Here is a 13,561-nt window from a genome sequence, read left to right as displayed (position 1 = left end):
AATGCTTTCTATGCTGCATGGCACTGTTGGAGAACTAGGACTTAACCAGTGAATGGAGGGGTTGGAGTGGTTCCAGAAGAGGAATCAGTAAGCACAAAAGCATGGAGGGGAGGCTCACCTTGGCAGGCTCTGGTGACCCACTACATCTAATCAGACTGGAGGGGAACACCTACTCAGGGGAGTGGGAGAAAGGAAGCCAGATGGTCATTTTTTAGGATTTTTGCTGAAGACTACCAGACGCTTCTAAAAGATGCAAAGCAGGTGAGTGACATCACCAAGCTGACATTTTAGAAAAGCACACAGGTCACAATAAAGAGAATGGCTTGAGGAGTGCCAGACTGCCGGCATGGGGGGTGGGGGTGGGGGGCCTTAAGAGGCAGTTGCCATCATCCACCTTCTTAAAGTCAGTGCAAGCCAAACTAACACACTGGTGGAGGGGAAAGGTGAGCAGGGGGTAGTGTCAGGTTCAAGACAAAAAACAGAGGCAGAATAAAGGGGATTTAGGGGTTAATTGTATTTATGCAGCTCTGCCCTGATGATGGTAGATGGCCGTGTCCCTGATCAAGACTGAAATGCATTTTACAGGAAGAAGCAAGTGTTGTGAGGAAAGGTAAGTTCAGGTTGGGCCACGGTAAGTTGAGTTGCCTGCAGGACAAGGTCCTGAGAGAAATCTGCTGGGACTTACATTGGTGGTGGGTGGTGTTTGTCTATACATTGATTCTTTCCTAAAGATTTGTGTGTAGGTGTTATCAGGATTGACTTAGGCATTGTCTGCATGCAAGTCATCATTAAAACCATGGATATGGATGAGATTGTCAAGAAAGACCAGCAGACTTCAAAATAAGAGAATAATAGCTTAAGGGAAAAGACAGAGAAAGAGGTGCCAGAGACCAATTCCAGCATGACAGCAGGGCTGAATCTGGGAATGGCTGAAGGCATTTCCCCAAACCTGAATAGGATACATTAAAATGATTTCTTGGCTGCCAGACAGCTAAAGGGCATCTTAATCTACATGTTATTGACTCCTACTGGCCAAACACCTGAACAGCCATTGGCTAATTCCCCCATTCTGACAATGCTTGTGTATACCCTTTGAAGTGTATATCTCTGCCTCGCCTCAGGACAAGTTGTGTTAATAAAAAGCATGGGATCCTGAGACAGGAGACTTTGGCCTTAGACCTTAGATCTTATAACTTAGCTCCTTTAGCTAAACTCCTCTGGCCCCCAAATGCCTTTCAAAATTATGCTTCGTCTCCGGACTCTATTAATCTATGCACGGCCTTCTCCAGATTGCTGAACCTTTCTTAATGCTGGGACAAGAACCCCAGCAAAAAGAGGTTCATGAAGACTGAGAAGGCAGAGTCAAAAGCCAAAGAAGAAATTGTCAAGAAAGAGGAAGGTGTAAAGAGAAGAGGTACAGCAAGAGATCAAGCTATATAAGACCTTGAAAATGTCCACTGGATTCCATAGGGTTGGTGGAATGGTCAGAAAAGGGACAGGACAGTGGATAGAGCGGCAGCCTGCGGACTGAAGGATCCCAGGTTCGATTCCGGACAAGGGCACATGCCTGGGTTGCAGGCTCGATCCCAGTAGGGGGCATGCAGGAGGCAGCTGATCAATGATTCTCTCTCATTGATGTTTCTCTCTCTCTCTCTCTCTCCCTCTCCCTTCCTCTCTCTGAAATCAATAAAAAATATTTTTTTTAAAAAAAGGGACAGGACAGCAAGGAGGGATCATGAGTGGTTATTTGTGAGCTGGTGGGTTGGATGACTGGTACAAAATAGAAGGAACTCAAACGTTTCTACCTTATGGTGAGAAGCCAATTAGAGGAAGAACTGAGAGAGAGGAGAATAAAGGAAATGAGTGATGGATGTGGTCCCTCAGGAAACCAATTGGAAATGTAGTTCCTAGCCCAACAGAAGGAATTACTCAGGGGTTGAGAAGCACAGGTCTGCCATTGAGAAGGGAGAGGGACAGCAAGGAATGTATGAATGTCCATGTGGATATTATGGGAGCTAGGCTAGGCCTGCCTGATGGGGAAATTAGTATGCATACTCGTTACATTAAAGAAATTAATTTTGTCCATCATTTTCTTAAAACCTGTTAATGAGACTCCCACAATTTCCAAAGCCCAAAGTGACTGAGCTGATGGTGATGAGTTTTCGGGAAGCTGAGGATGCATCATACAGTCATCAGTGATGGGTGGTGGTGGTTGTTTTTCTTTGGGGGGGGGGGGTGCGGGGGTTGTATTTTATTCTAACTAAAAACACAGCCTGGTTTATTTTTTACTCAATTTAATTTCTTTCAAGCTGTAGACTGTGAGTCATACCTACTTCAAACAATTTCATTTTCCTTAGTGTCAGGCTTTTGTGTCTTTGCCCCTCAAAAATCAGCAGCTGTTCGAAAGGTATTTGCTATGCTCAATAACCATTTGAAAATAGAAACTCAAATATGTAAGGTGAGTCGCTACCTTTTAGACATCTTTCTCGGAAGCAACCTTTTCTCCTACCCATATCACGGCCCATCCAGGAGGATGTCAAGTTTCTATGTTAGAAAATCACCATTGGTAGACACGAGGTCCCTTTCATCAGTAAAGCACCGTTTCTAAATGGGATGTGGAGCAAATTCAATGCTGTGTGAGAAGCTGTTCAGCAAGGGAAAAACTCACACTAGGTGAGGAATCAATTAGGGAAGGGCTTACCCTTTCCAACCTACTCACTGTCTAGCACATAAACGGAAGCCCAGCGTGCCATATGGTTAATTGGGATCCAGGCCAGGACCAGAATCCAGGTCTCCTCACTCCCCTCCCACTATTCATTCCTCCTCTCAGAACATCTGTTTTTCCTGCTGGGCAGCAAACTCTGAAGGGCCGTGGGAACTCTTCCATCTTGTTCACTTAGGTATCCCCGGCATAGAGGTGACAACAAAAAATACCTGTTACTAGGTTAACCACAATCAGGGTTCATTGCTGTTGGTCATTTGTGAGGTTTCATGCAGAGCTGAACATCAGAGTAAAAGGTCTCAACAAAAAGAAAAATAACCACCAACCCATAAACACATGGTTTATGAACTCTGAAAATCCCAGGACTCCAGATATGACTTCTAGGGTGTGAAAGCCTTGGGAATAGCAGCTGTAGAGCCACCTCTTGCTAACGGGGTCTGTGCCAGGGTTTCATTACTCCTCCAGTTGGCAGGCACCACGCCCATAGCCTTCTATGCAGCCTGAGAACAGAAGTTTCCACATTGCCTCTCAGTCAGCTTTAACCAACTTGAATCCTTCTTGAAATATTTAACAGGTTCTCTCCTCTCCCCCAAACACTGTAACTGCTAAGCCTCCTTTCATCTTCCCATAATCAAACCTGCCTAAATTTTTATGTGAATTGAAATCACATGTCCTTTTGCACATTCTCAATGCATTCCATACTTCAGGGGACAGCCCCTGCAGAGTCTGCAGGCACTTCAGGGAGTTAGGGTTTGAAAGTAGCATGAACCACAGTTGACGTTTGTTTTTTCAAACAAGACCCTGTAAGGTTCTTCGTTTTGCTGAAAACCATGTGCCGGCTTGATGCCTTTCTACTCTGGTTGAGACCAAATGCTTCTCAAATGAATCTGCTGGAAGGGTTTCGAACGAGAATTACATTCCCCTCTAAGCATTCTTCAGTTTGGGTCTGGTTTGGGTTAATTGGTTAATGGTGAAAATAAGTACTTACATTGTTTGCCCCTAAATCAGGAGTTGCTGCTGCTGCTGCTGCTCTATCCCATCGTGACAGCCTGCTGTTACTCACAGCTGGCAGACACTGTGAACTTTGATGCCACGTCAGCCGCCCGGAACCATTCTGCTTCAGCAACAGTTTCCCAACGGTATGATTTCGTGTGTGGACCCGGAGGCCGGAAACAGGACCGGGCCGCCATCTTGAGAAGGTCAATGGGAAAGACGCCACACCCCGAGATTACAGAGAGAAACCTCACAAAACACTTGGTGTGACTAAATACGCATTCCAAGGAGAACTTAAATAGTATATTGACTTTCTGAACAACCATGACAAGTTAGTAAGGCACAAAAAAAAACACAGGATTAGAAATTGAAAAAGTAAAATTTAGTTCATTGAAAAATATGATGTTGGAGTGGCCAAAAACTGAAAAAGCGAATGCTCATATATAGGGAAATGGTTGACTAGATTGTGAGACATTTCTGTCATGGAATATTAGGATATCTAATAACAAATAATAAACTACAGCTACATCAGTGGAGGGTTCTGCAGCATATCAGTGAGCAAAGAAATGTATGATATTATACCATTTGGGGTTGCAATGACATGTTATCAAGTAAAAAGTATAATAATATCCCATATACTATTACGTATGCATTTTTCATAATATGTGATTATATATCCAGGCATTTATGTATTTAAATAGATAAAAAGTATATAAAAGATATATATCTGGCTGTTAATAATACGACCTCTTTTGTTTCAGGGAAAGGGTGTAAAGAACAATGAATAAGGGTGGAAGGGACTTTTGAAGAGGCTTAACAATAAAACAGCACTTACTGCATTACATCCCAGATAAAAAACTACCTGTCTGGGAATGGTGTGTATGCATAAAACGTATGTCAGAGTTTACAAACGTGTTCATTAGAGGTCTTAAGTTGGTGCGACTGCAGATAACTTGTATTTTATTCTCTATAATCTTATGTATATTTTTTTTTCAAAGAAAAATATTATTTATATAATCAGAAAAAAACAGTAAAGCTGTTTGTATTTTGTAAAACTCGTTGACAACTGGTAACTTGCCTGAACTCTTCATGCCTCAGAGTCCCTCTGCTAAATCTTCGGTAGACGTGAGCTTTTCCGCTCTGTTCCAGATACACTCAAGATTTCTTCAGCCGTTCTTGTGCTTATCTGGAAAGGACACGCCATGACAAAGAGAAATGCAAAACACGCCTCCAGCCCACACTTCACACAGCCCCCTGCCCTCTGAGAGCGATGTCAGATGTGTGTGTGTGGGGGGGGGGGGGTGCAGAGCGGGGCCCACAGCACATGCTCGCAGGGAGAAGTTGCTGACAGTGCTGTCCAACCTGGACTCTCAGACCGCGCCTCTGGAGGTGACTCAGAACTCATTTGGGAAAATGCCAACTGAGGGAAAGAAGAAGGAAGTTGGAATGGACCGACCCATCCCTGTATTTCAGGAACAGAGCCAGAAATTGAGAAATAAACTCTTACTGGTCAGTGACCAAATAACCAACAGAAAGAAAAAAAATGTACATGATTAGAACATGGGAAAGGTCACTATGGAATCACTGACCACATTTTCTGAATTAAAATGAAGTGAGGTATATGAATGTAGTTGGATATTAATTATACTGAAGACACTTTTTTGTTGTTGTTGTTAATTGAGGCAATCATAGGAAATTCAAGATGTACTGTCACCATAAGGGCTATGTGTCAAGTAGATATATTTATAGAATCAGAAGGAAAATATTTATTCATTACTCTGGAATGGGAGCAGCTCTCAGTTTTAAACTTAAATGGGAAAAATATCTAAATTTAGGTAAAATTTCTAAATTCTAGAATTGTTTTTAAAAAGAACTTTTGAAAAAAAATGTTGTTCTTATACTTTCAACTACAAAAATAATCCAAAGTAGAGTTCAAAAATGTTTTATCATGAAAGGAGCTTTAATTCAACCTATCATATTAGACTAGAGGCCCAATGCACAAAATTCGTGCAAGGGGCCCAGTCCCAGCCGCCACCATGGCCTCCTCTGCCTCGGTCCCCACCCATTGCTGCGGCTTCGTCCAGAAGGATGTCTGGTCTAATTAGCAAGTTACGCTTTTATTATTATAGACACATATAGTAGAGATTCCGAGAGGTTAAATAACTTGCCCAAGGTCACACAGTGGAACTCGGGCTCTGGTTCTTAGAGATCATCCCCACAACATTGTGCTGTAGATATTGAGAATAAGTCTGGCCTGGCCTGACTTCTTTACTTAAAAAAAGACACTCATAATTACCATGTTCTTGCTTTGTATGCAAAGAGCACATCCTTATATGTACGCAAAGAGTAGTTAAATATGACCTGCATTTGCCTTATGATTACTCTCCTTTATCTTACTAATAATCACTGGACTTAGATGAAGTGAAGGATGCAAACAGACATCCATAAAAAGCAGAATGGAGCCCTGACCGGTTTCTTCAGTGGATAGAGCATCAGCCTGCAGACTGGGGGTTCCCGGGTTCGATTCTGGTCAAGGGCATGTACCTTGGTTGCGGACACATCCCCAGTGGGGAGTATGCAGGAGGCAGCTGATCAATGTTTCTCTCTCATTGATATTTCTAACTCTCTATCCCTTCCTCTCTGTAAAAAATCAGTAAAATATATATATTTTTTAAAAAGCAGAATGGAAATGAATGCCAAATGTGTGATGTCAGCAGTAAATGCTATGACAGATCAGGAGAGGGAGGTAAACCAAAGGGGGATTTTGAGAGGGGTAAGAAAAGAAATCAATGCAAAGAGGGATAGGAACGAATATTCAAAATATGAGGTTTCTTTTCTGAGAACAGTTCTACTATTCAGGCTATTATTGATGATATGTGACCTTAGCTTGCATGGGATTTGTGACCTTGATCCAAAGATAATCTAGCAGTCTCATTTTCCACACACTTCCCTTACTTAAAGAGAGATACATTTGGAAAATATGCAAAAAAAAAAAAAAGAAAACATCCCTGTATTCATAAGCCTACATTTTCCTTGGCTCAGACATCTTGGGTAAATTGATGACGTTACTAAAGTTGTTTGCATGTAACTAAACAACTGAATAAAAAGCAGGAAATGCAGTAATTGTTATGCTCCCAAACACATACCTTTTGGGTCTCATAGACACATCTTTCCAAAACCATGAGCAAATGGAAGGTATTGTTAGTTTAGACATCACTGAACCAAAAAAATCCATGGCAGAAAACAATTACAAATGTTTCTTATTGAAAGAATATTAAGCTCCATAAAAGGGCGATTTTCAACTGGTGTGCCACAGGAATTTTTAAAACATGCAATACCTGACTATTTAGTCAGGGGCATGACCTCTTTCCCCTTAGGTTGCATCTCTCCACTTTCTGCCTCAGTTTTCCCACGGTCAGATCTTCCCTCAGTGTGTCCCCAAACCTGCCTCTACTTATAAAGACACCAGTCATTGCATCAAGGCCACCCTAATCCAGTATGACCTCAGCTTGACTTCATACGTCTATGAAGACCCTATTTCTAAATAAGGTCATATTCACAGGTACCAATGGCTGGGATTTCAACAGACTTTTTGAGGGGACACAATTCAACCCACAACAGGCAATTCATGGAGGTGATGTGACAGCCAGGAATACTGCTCTTCCCCAAAGAACCCACAGGCTCTTAGGTCACTATGAAGCCCTCTGAGAGCCTGTTACAGTAGAACAGGGTAGGGTCTAGGCCTCCTTTGTAGACCTCAGTTCCCCAGGCTGAGGAAGGGCCATCTTACCAGGTACACACGCAGCTCAGTGAGCGTCCTCAACCCTGCCTGAGTGAGAAAACAAAGCTGATGCAGGGAAAAGCCATCTTCATAGTGAATACACAATTCAAACAAACATTGCGTTTATGGCAGGTCAGCGGTATCTTTGAATACACAGATGGAATATATTTGATGAGAAGCTACAAGTTGACAAGATAATGAAAGCCTAAAAGATTTCCTACTATCTCACCATTAGCAGCAATCAGGGAAACTGGAGAGATCAAAAACAAAGAAAATAACCTGTGCTGTGCTACAGAACACAAATTTGGTTGAAGGGTAATGTACTCCAGTAATCAATTATCAAGGATTAAGTGCCTATTATTGCAACACTGATACCAAAAAAATAAAATAAAATGCACAGCACCACCCTGCAAAGAACTTACCCACCAGCTGGGGATATGAAGAAACTGGAGGCACATATTAAAGACAAGGTGTAGTTCATTGCTAAATTTATGATGTAGAGAGACTCAATAATACAAAAATAGGAGAGATGAATGATTTCAGGATTATTCAAATTAGGCTTTCTGGAGTTTGACACGTAGTTCTTTGGAGACCATTCTGTGTTTCCCAGTCACTGGATTGGACTCTAAACCCTCATCCCTCACTCCATGAGATTATCAGCATCTCCATCTCACAGATGAAAAAACCAAGATTCACACACATAAAGTGACTTGCCCAAAGCCAGATAGCTCATAAGTTCCCACGTCAGGAATTGAACTCAAGTCTTTCATGGTCAACTCCATAGCTTCGTCTGCAATGCACTGAAGGGTGAGTCGGGTGTGGATAGATAAGTAAACACAAGGCGAGTATTTTATGTGTAGGAAATGGGATTAATATTTTATTATTACATTTTCTAATTGGCTCCTGAGAGCCAGCCTGTATCCCCAGATGAGAAGCTGCTGTCAATCCTTCAGCTCTTAAAATATCTGGGTCAGTGAGAAAAGGATCACAAGGTCTCCTTGTGGTTATTTTTAACTTAAAAAAGGAAAGAAAAAAAAACCCTTTAAAGAAAAGGAGAGGATAAAAATGAAAAATACCATGAGAAATTTTACCAGCTGAATTCAAAAAGGTAATTGTTCGATAGGAACAGCTGGGCTACTGACCTGACTTGGAACCTGCAGGGAGGGGTCCCTGGTGGGTCAGGCTGGCTCCTGGCCCCTTCATAACTAAGAAGGGTGGCCTGGAATCCACATCAGAAAGTGGACCTGCGACCCAGCAGAAATGGAAAGTAGAAGGCACGCGGGGGCTGGTGCCACTTCCCCACACCTGCCTTTAAAATGACATTGCCCTCGATCCTTTCTTCAGAGAAGAAAGGGAGGAAGAAATTCAGGGGACCTGTTCCAGAGTCTACCACTGGCTTTTGCGATTTCAGAACAAAAGGAAGGGTAGGGGAATCTTCTAAGCAATTGCCCTGTGTTACAGGAAAGTGACACCAACTGACGTGCGAATGCTATTCTTATGAGAGAGATATTCTGAGTGCTGCTTGATGTTTTTCTTTGAGACAAATCAGCAGAAATGCAAACCCCCTGCCCAGCTTTCCCATCAGCTCAAAGACACCAGGAACGAGGAAGCTGTAAGTGCCAGAAAATATGTCTCCCAGGACCTCAGAGGGAGACGGTTCTGCAAAGCAGCCCACTGTGTCACGTGTCAAAGGCAGCACAGGAAAACCACCTTCTCTAGGGTCTGAGGGAAGAGACCCTAGCTCAGTGCTCCACAAATGAGATTGCACTGTACCCCGTGGCAGTGAGGTCTGGTGAGGAGGTAGGGTGGCATGCTTGGGGGCCAGGTGAAGCAGTTTCTATTTGCTCTAGGAAATAAGAAGGTATTTTGTTATCAGTTCTCCTTCCTGATGTTGCCATTCTCCCTCTGCCAAAGTTAATTCTCAAGGGAAGCAAAATTCAGAGGATGCTCCAAGCAAGAGCAAATTCTCTGTCTCTCTCTCCAAATCTCCATCAGCTTTCCTGCCACAGTGAACTGCAATGGCCATCTTGAAAGAAAATTTCAGAGTCATATTTTTCTCTGTCCCTCAAATCCTAAACCTGTGAGAAGTCATAAGAAACCAGTCCCCGTGGTTTTTCTCATCCAGCCCCTGTACTGGCCCCTTCTTTAGTTTTCCCAAGATCCCCAAGAACACTCGAAGTCACCCAGAGACCAGAAGATCCATCTTTTAGGTGGCATCTCACCAGCAAAACATCCAAAGGAGAAGAGATACCTGCAAAGTTCTCCTTACCTTCCGCTCTCCACCAGATCTTTGCAGGGAGGAGATGGGGATGCGAGAAGAGGTGTCAGCACATTCTCCACCTCCCAAGGGGACCAGAGATTACTCCCTGACCACCATCCCCTTATTCATTTCTGAGTTGACGAATACCACTCCCTACTGAGGCCAGAATCAGGAAGGACGAGATGAAGGTCAGCCCACCTAGAGAGCGTAGAACTGAAATGCTAAAATAAAAGTGGAAATCCTTATACTCATAAAGATAATATCTGTTCATCAACCACAAAACACTTCCAGAAAACATCACTTCATTTGACTCTCACAATAGTAGGCAGATACTAATGTTGATGTTACTATTTTCCTTTAAAACACACACACACACACACACACACACACACACACACACACAAAGAAACTGAGGTATTTTATGTATTTTATGACTCCCTAAGGTCTGAGGTCCAACTTGTAGCCTGGCCTTCTGAGCTCAAATTCAATGCTCCATCCTCTCCAGCACACCCACTCAGGAATCCTGGTGGACAGGATGGCACTAGAGACAGGAAAGCTTGCTTACTGGTCACCCCTATGGTGTCATCTTCCAAGATTAGGGAAGTTGACCCAAATAGTCTTGATTTCATTTTATAATTGCCTAGGAATCTACCTACCAACAATGTAAATCTTTCTCTTATAATATTTGTGTTTAGTCCTTGCAAACTTTAAGAGTAGTAAGTCGCATATGCTTATGAGTCCTGTGTAAAGGAGTGCTATTTTTACTTTGCCCTAAAACTATTCCTTTAAAATGATAAAGTTGTGCTTTATCGTTCTTGTGCTCTGGGATTTAATAAGTTCATATTTTTATCCTATGATTCTCATTATTTTATAAATTTCAATCAGATCTCCCCTTAGTCTGTGTCTTTCCAGAATGAAGAGCCCTAATTCTTTTATCATCCCTCAGAGAGAATCCGCTCCACCCTCCACATCAATTTAGGTGTCCTTCTCCAGACCTTGTCTGGCTCTGTATGTCTTTGAGGTATGTCAGCTCATTGGGCCCCCATCACTTTGCCCATCTATATATATAAAAGCCTAAGTGACCATTACAACTGGTCGACCGGTCACTATGATGCCCAGTGACCACCAGGGGGCAGACACTCAATGCAGGAGCTGCCTGCTGGTGGTCAGTGTGATCGCACAGCCAACCTCCTGCAGCCGGCCAACATCTTGTGGTCCTTCCCCCCTGCTGGCTGGCCCCACCTCGATTGGGACTGGGCAAGACAGCCCTGATCAGCCCCGATCGCTGGCCAGGCCGAAGGACCCCCACTGTGCATAAATTCGTGCACCGGGCCTCTAGTTATGTATAAAAGAGCACAGTGGCTTCCGCTAAAATAAAATGTAGAAATATTAGAAACCCTTTAAATAACTCAAACATTATTTTGTTCCATGTGAGCCCAGCATAGGCTGAAAAAATATGCATTTTGCTTCAACTCTGAAATGAATTTGAGCACACTAGTACTAAGCAACCTTGTACCCTATTATGAAAATGAGAATTTGCAAAGCACTTTCACATACATTATCTCATTTGACCCTCACATGAACCACACAAGGTAGAAAACACATATTATCCTCATTTATCACATGAGAAGAAAAAAAAAGTTGAGTCTAGTCCAAGGTCAAACAGCTGGAATTAGAGCCCCAGTTGCTGGCCCTCCATCACAAGAATGATGCTCTATTCACTGTGCAATACCTTTCTTATAACCACTTGTGATTTATTTTAAATTACCAAACTACCACCTCTAAGTCTCTTTCAGTGGTCCACAACACATTCACAAAATATTCTATGGTTCTATTAAAAGAAAAGATGGTTAAAGTTGGTCTAGACCAGTAGTCGGCAAACCGCGGCTCGTGAGCCACATGCGGCTCTTTGGCCCCTTGAGTGTGGCTCTTCTACAAAATACCACGTGCGGGCGTGCACGTACACTGCGATTGAAACTTTGTGGCCCATGCGCAGAAGTCGGTTTTCGGCCTGGGCGAGTCTATTTTGAAGAAGTGGCGTTAGAAGAAGTGGGGGTACGTTCGCTGAGGTCGACCCCTCGGATTGAGGAAGCTTTTAGCAAAGGCCAGCTTAGGAGTACCCTAATCAAGTTAATAACAGTGTACCTACCTATATAGTTTAAGTTTAAAAAATTTGGCTCTCAAAAGAAATTTCAATCGTTGTGCTGTTGATATTTGGCTCTGTTGACTAACGAGTTTGCCGACCACTGGCCTAGACCCACTTCCCTTCTCTTGCCACATGTTCCCCAGGACAACTCAGCCATATCATAGGTATCAATATCACTCCTTGCAAATTATTCCCCATTTTGTGGTCTAAGCCATACCTTTCTTCTGAGCCTCAGACAAGGATATAAAACTGCATACTTGATACCTCCTGGATGTCTCAACATGTACAAAACTTCATCTTCTGCCCCCATCATATTCCCCTCCAGTGCCAAAACTCAATCCTCTTTGGACATTCCTCCTCTCAAATACCTATCCAGGAACCTAGGAGCCACCTTGAAATTTCCCTTTCCCTCCCCTGACTCGACCCATATTCATCTAACACCAAGTCCATTTGCTTTTACCTCCTGCCTAGCTCACTGTTCTGTCCACGTCTCTCCTTCACCATCATCACCACTTTAGTTCAAGACACCATCATCTCTCATTAGACTTTCATTGATTCCTAATTGGTCTGTTCCTCTCCAATCCTTTCTCCCTACCACATATAGCTGGAGCAATGCTCCCAAAAATGCGATTCTGGTCATGCTGCCCCTAACCCACTCTGTCTAGATCACTTCAATGGCATCACATTGCTTTTAAGGTAAAGGCAAAACCACCAATAAATGGCCCACAAGTCCCTGTCTAGTCTGGCCCCCACCTCCAGCCTTATCTCACAACACTAGCCTTCATTCTCAAGCTCCAGCCCCACTAGCCTTCTTTCAGCCCCTTTTACTCATCATCTGTTTTTAGCCACAGTGTTCTGGAATATTCTTCTCTATTTAAATTCCCAGAATTAGATATACCTAGAAGGCTCCATCTTCAGATAGGGATTCAAGGGTCTTTCCTCATGGAAACCTTTCTCAATCTCCTTGAGTTAAAGCCCCCATTACAGTTTACATGGCACTGGTTTCTCATGGTTTTGTGAATTTAGTTAACATCTATCTCCCCAGTAGATTTAAATTACCCCAAAGGGTGTCAGGAAATTCTAAAACTTTTGCTCACCATTGTATTCTCTGCACTGTGCTGAGCTGAGCACATACATGCACATCAATAACTATTTGTTAAATAAATGAATAAACCCACTAATAAGGAAATGGTTATATATGATAAACACTGTCATTATGGAATACTAAGCAACTGTTAAAAATAATAAGATAAGAATATATTCACTAACATGGAATGAAATCCATGACATATTATTGATCTAACACAGTGCATTATAGAACATTATGCATACTATGATCATTATTTTTAAAACCTGTGTATGTCCTTTTTAAAAAAAAAAAACAAAACACAAATAACCTCTTTGTGTTTACATATATATGCGTCTGTATGTGTTTTACAAGATCTGCAAGACTAACACCAAACTGCTTACACTGGTTTCCCTAGAGAATGGGAATGAGACAGGATAGAGAAAAATAGGATAACAATATCTATTCATAAACTTCTTTCTGGTTTGACTTATTTCAATGACCATATGGTATTGCTGTAAATTATTTCAACAATACCGCTTTTCAAATAATGATGCATTCACTAACGGTCAGGAAACTGACTGTTTCTAAAT

General features: G+C 42.4%; 1 long non-coding RNA gene across 1 annotated transcript; it reads left to right on the top strand.

Annotated features, from left to right (window-relative positions):
* Nucleotides 1-3,841, top strand: LOC132221278 (uncharacterized). Its single transcript, XR_009449938.1, has 3 exons — nucleotides 1-261; nucleotides 526-610; nucleotides 3,731-3,841. It is a non-coding gene; the product is annotated as an uncharacterized LOC132221278 (long non-coding RNA).
* The last annotated feature ends 9,720 nt before the right edge of the window (nucleotides 3,842-13,561 follow it).

The sequence above is a fragment of the Myotis daubentonii genome, chromosome 18 (genome assembly GCF_963259705.1).
Source record: "Myotis daubentonii chromosome 18, mMyoDau2.1, whole genome shotgun sequence".
Classification (NCBI taxonomy): Eukaryota; Metazoa; Chordata; class Mammalia; order Chiroptera; family Vespertilionidae; genus Myotis; species Myotis daubentonii.
Note: the sequence above shows the minus strand (reverse complement) of the source record. Positions and strands in the feature narration are given on the sequence as shown.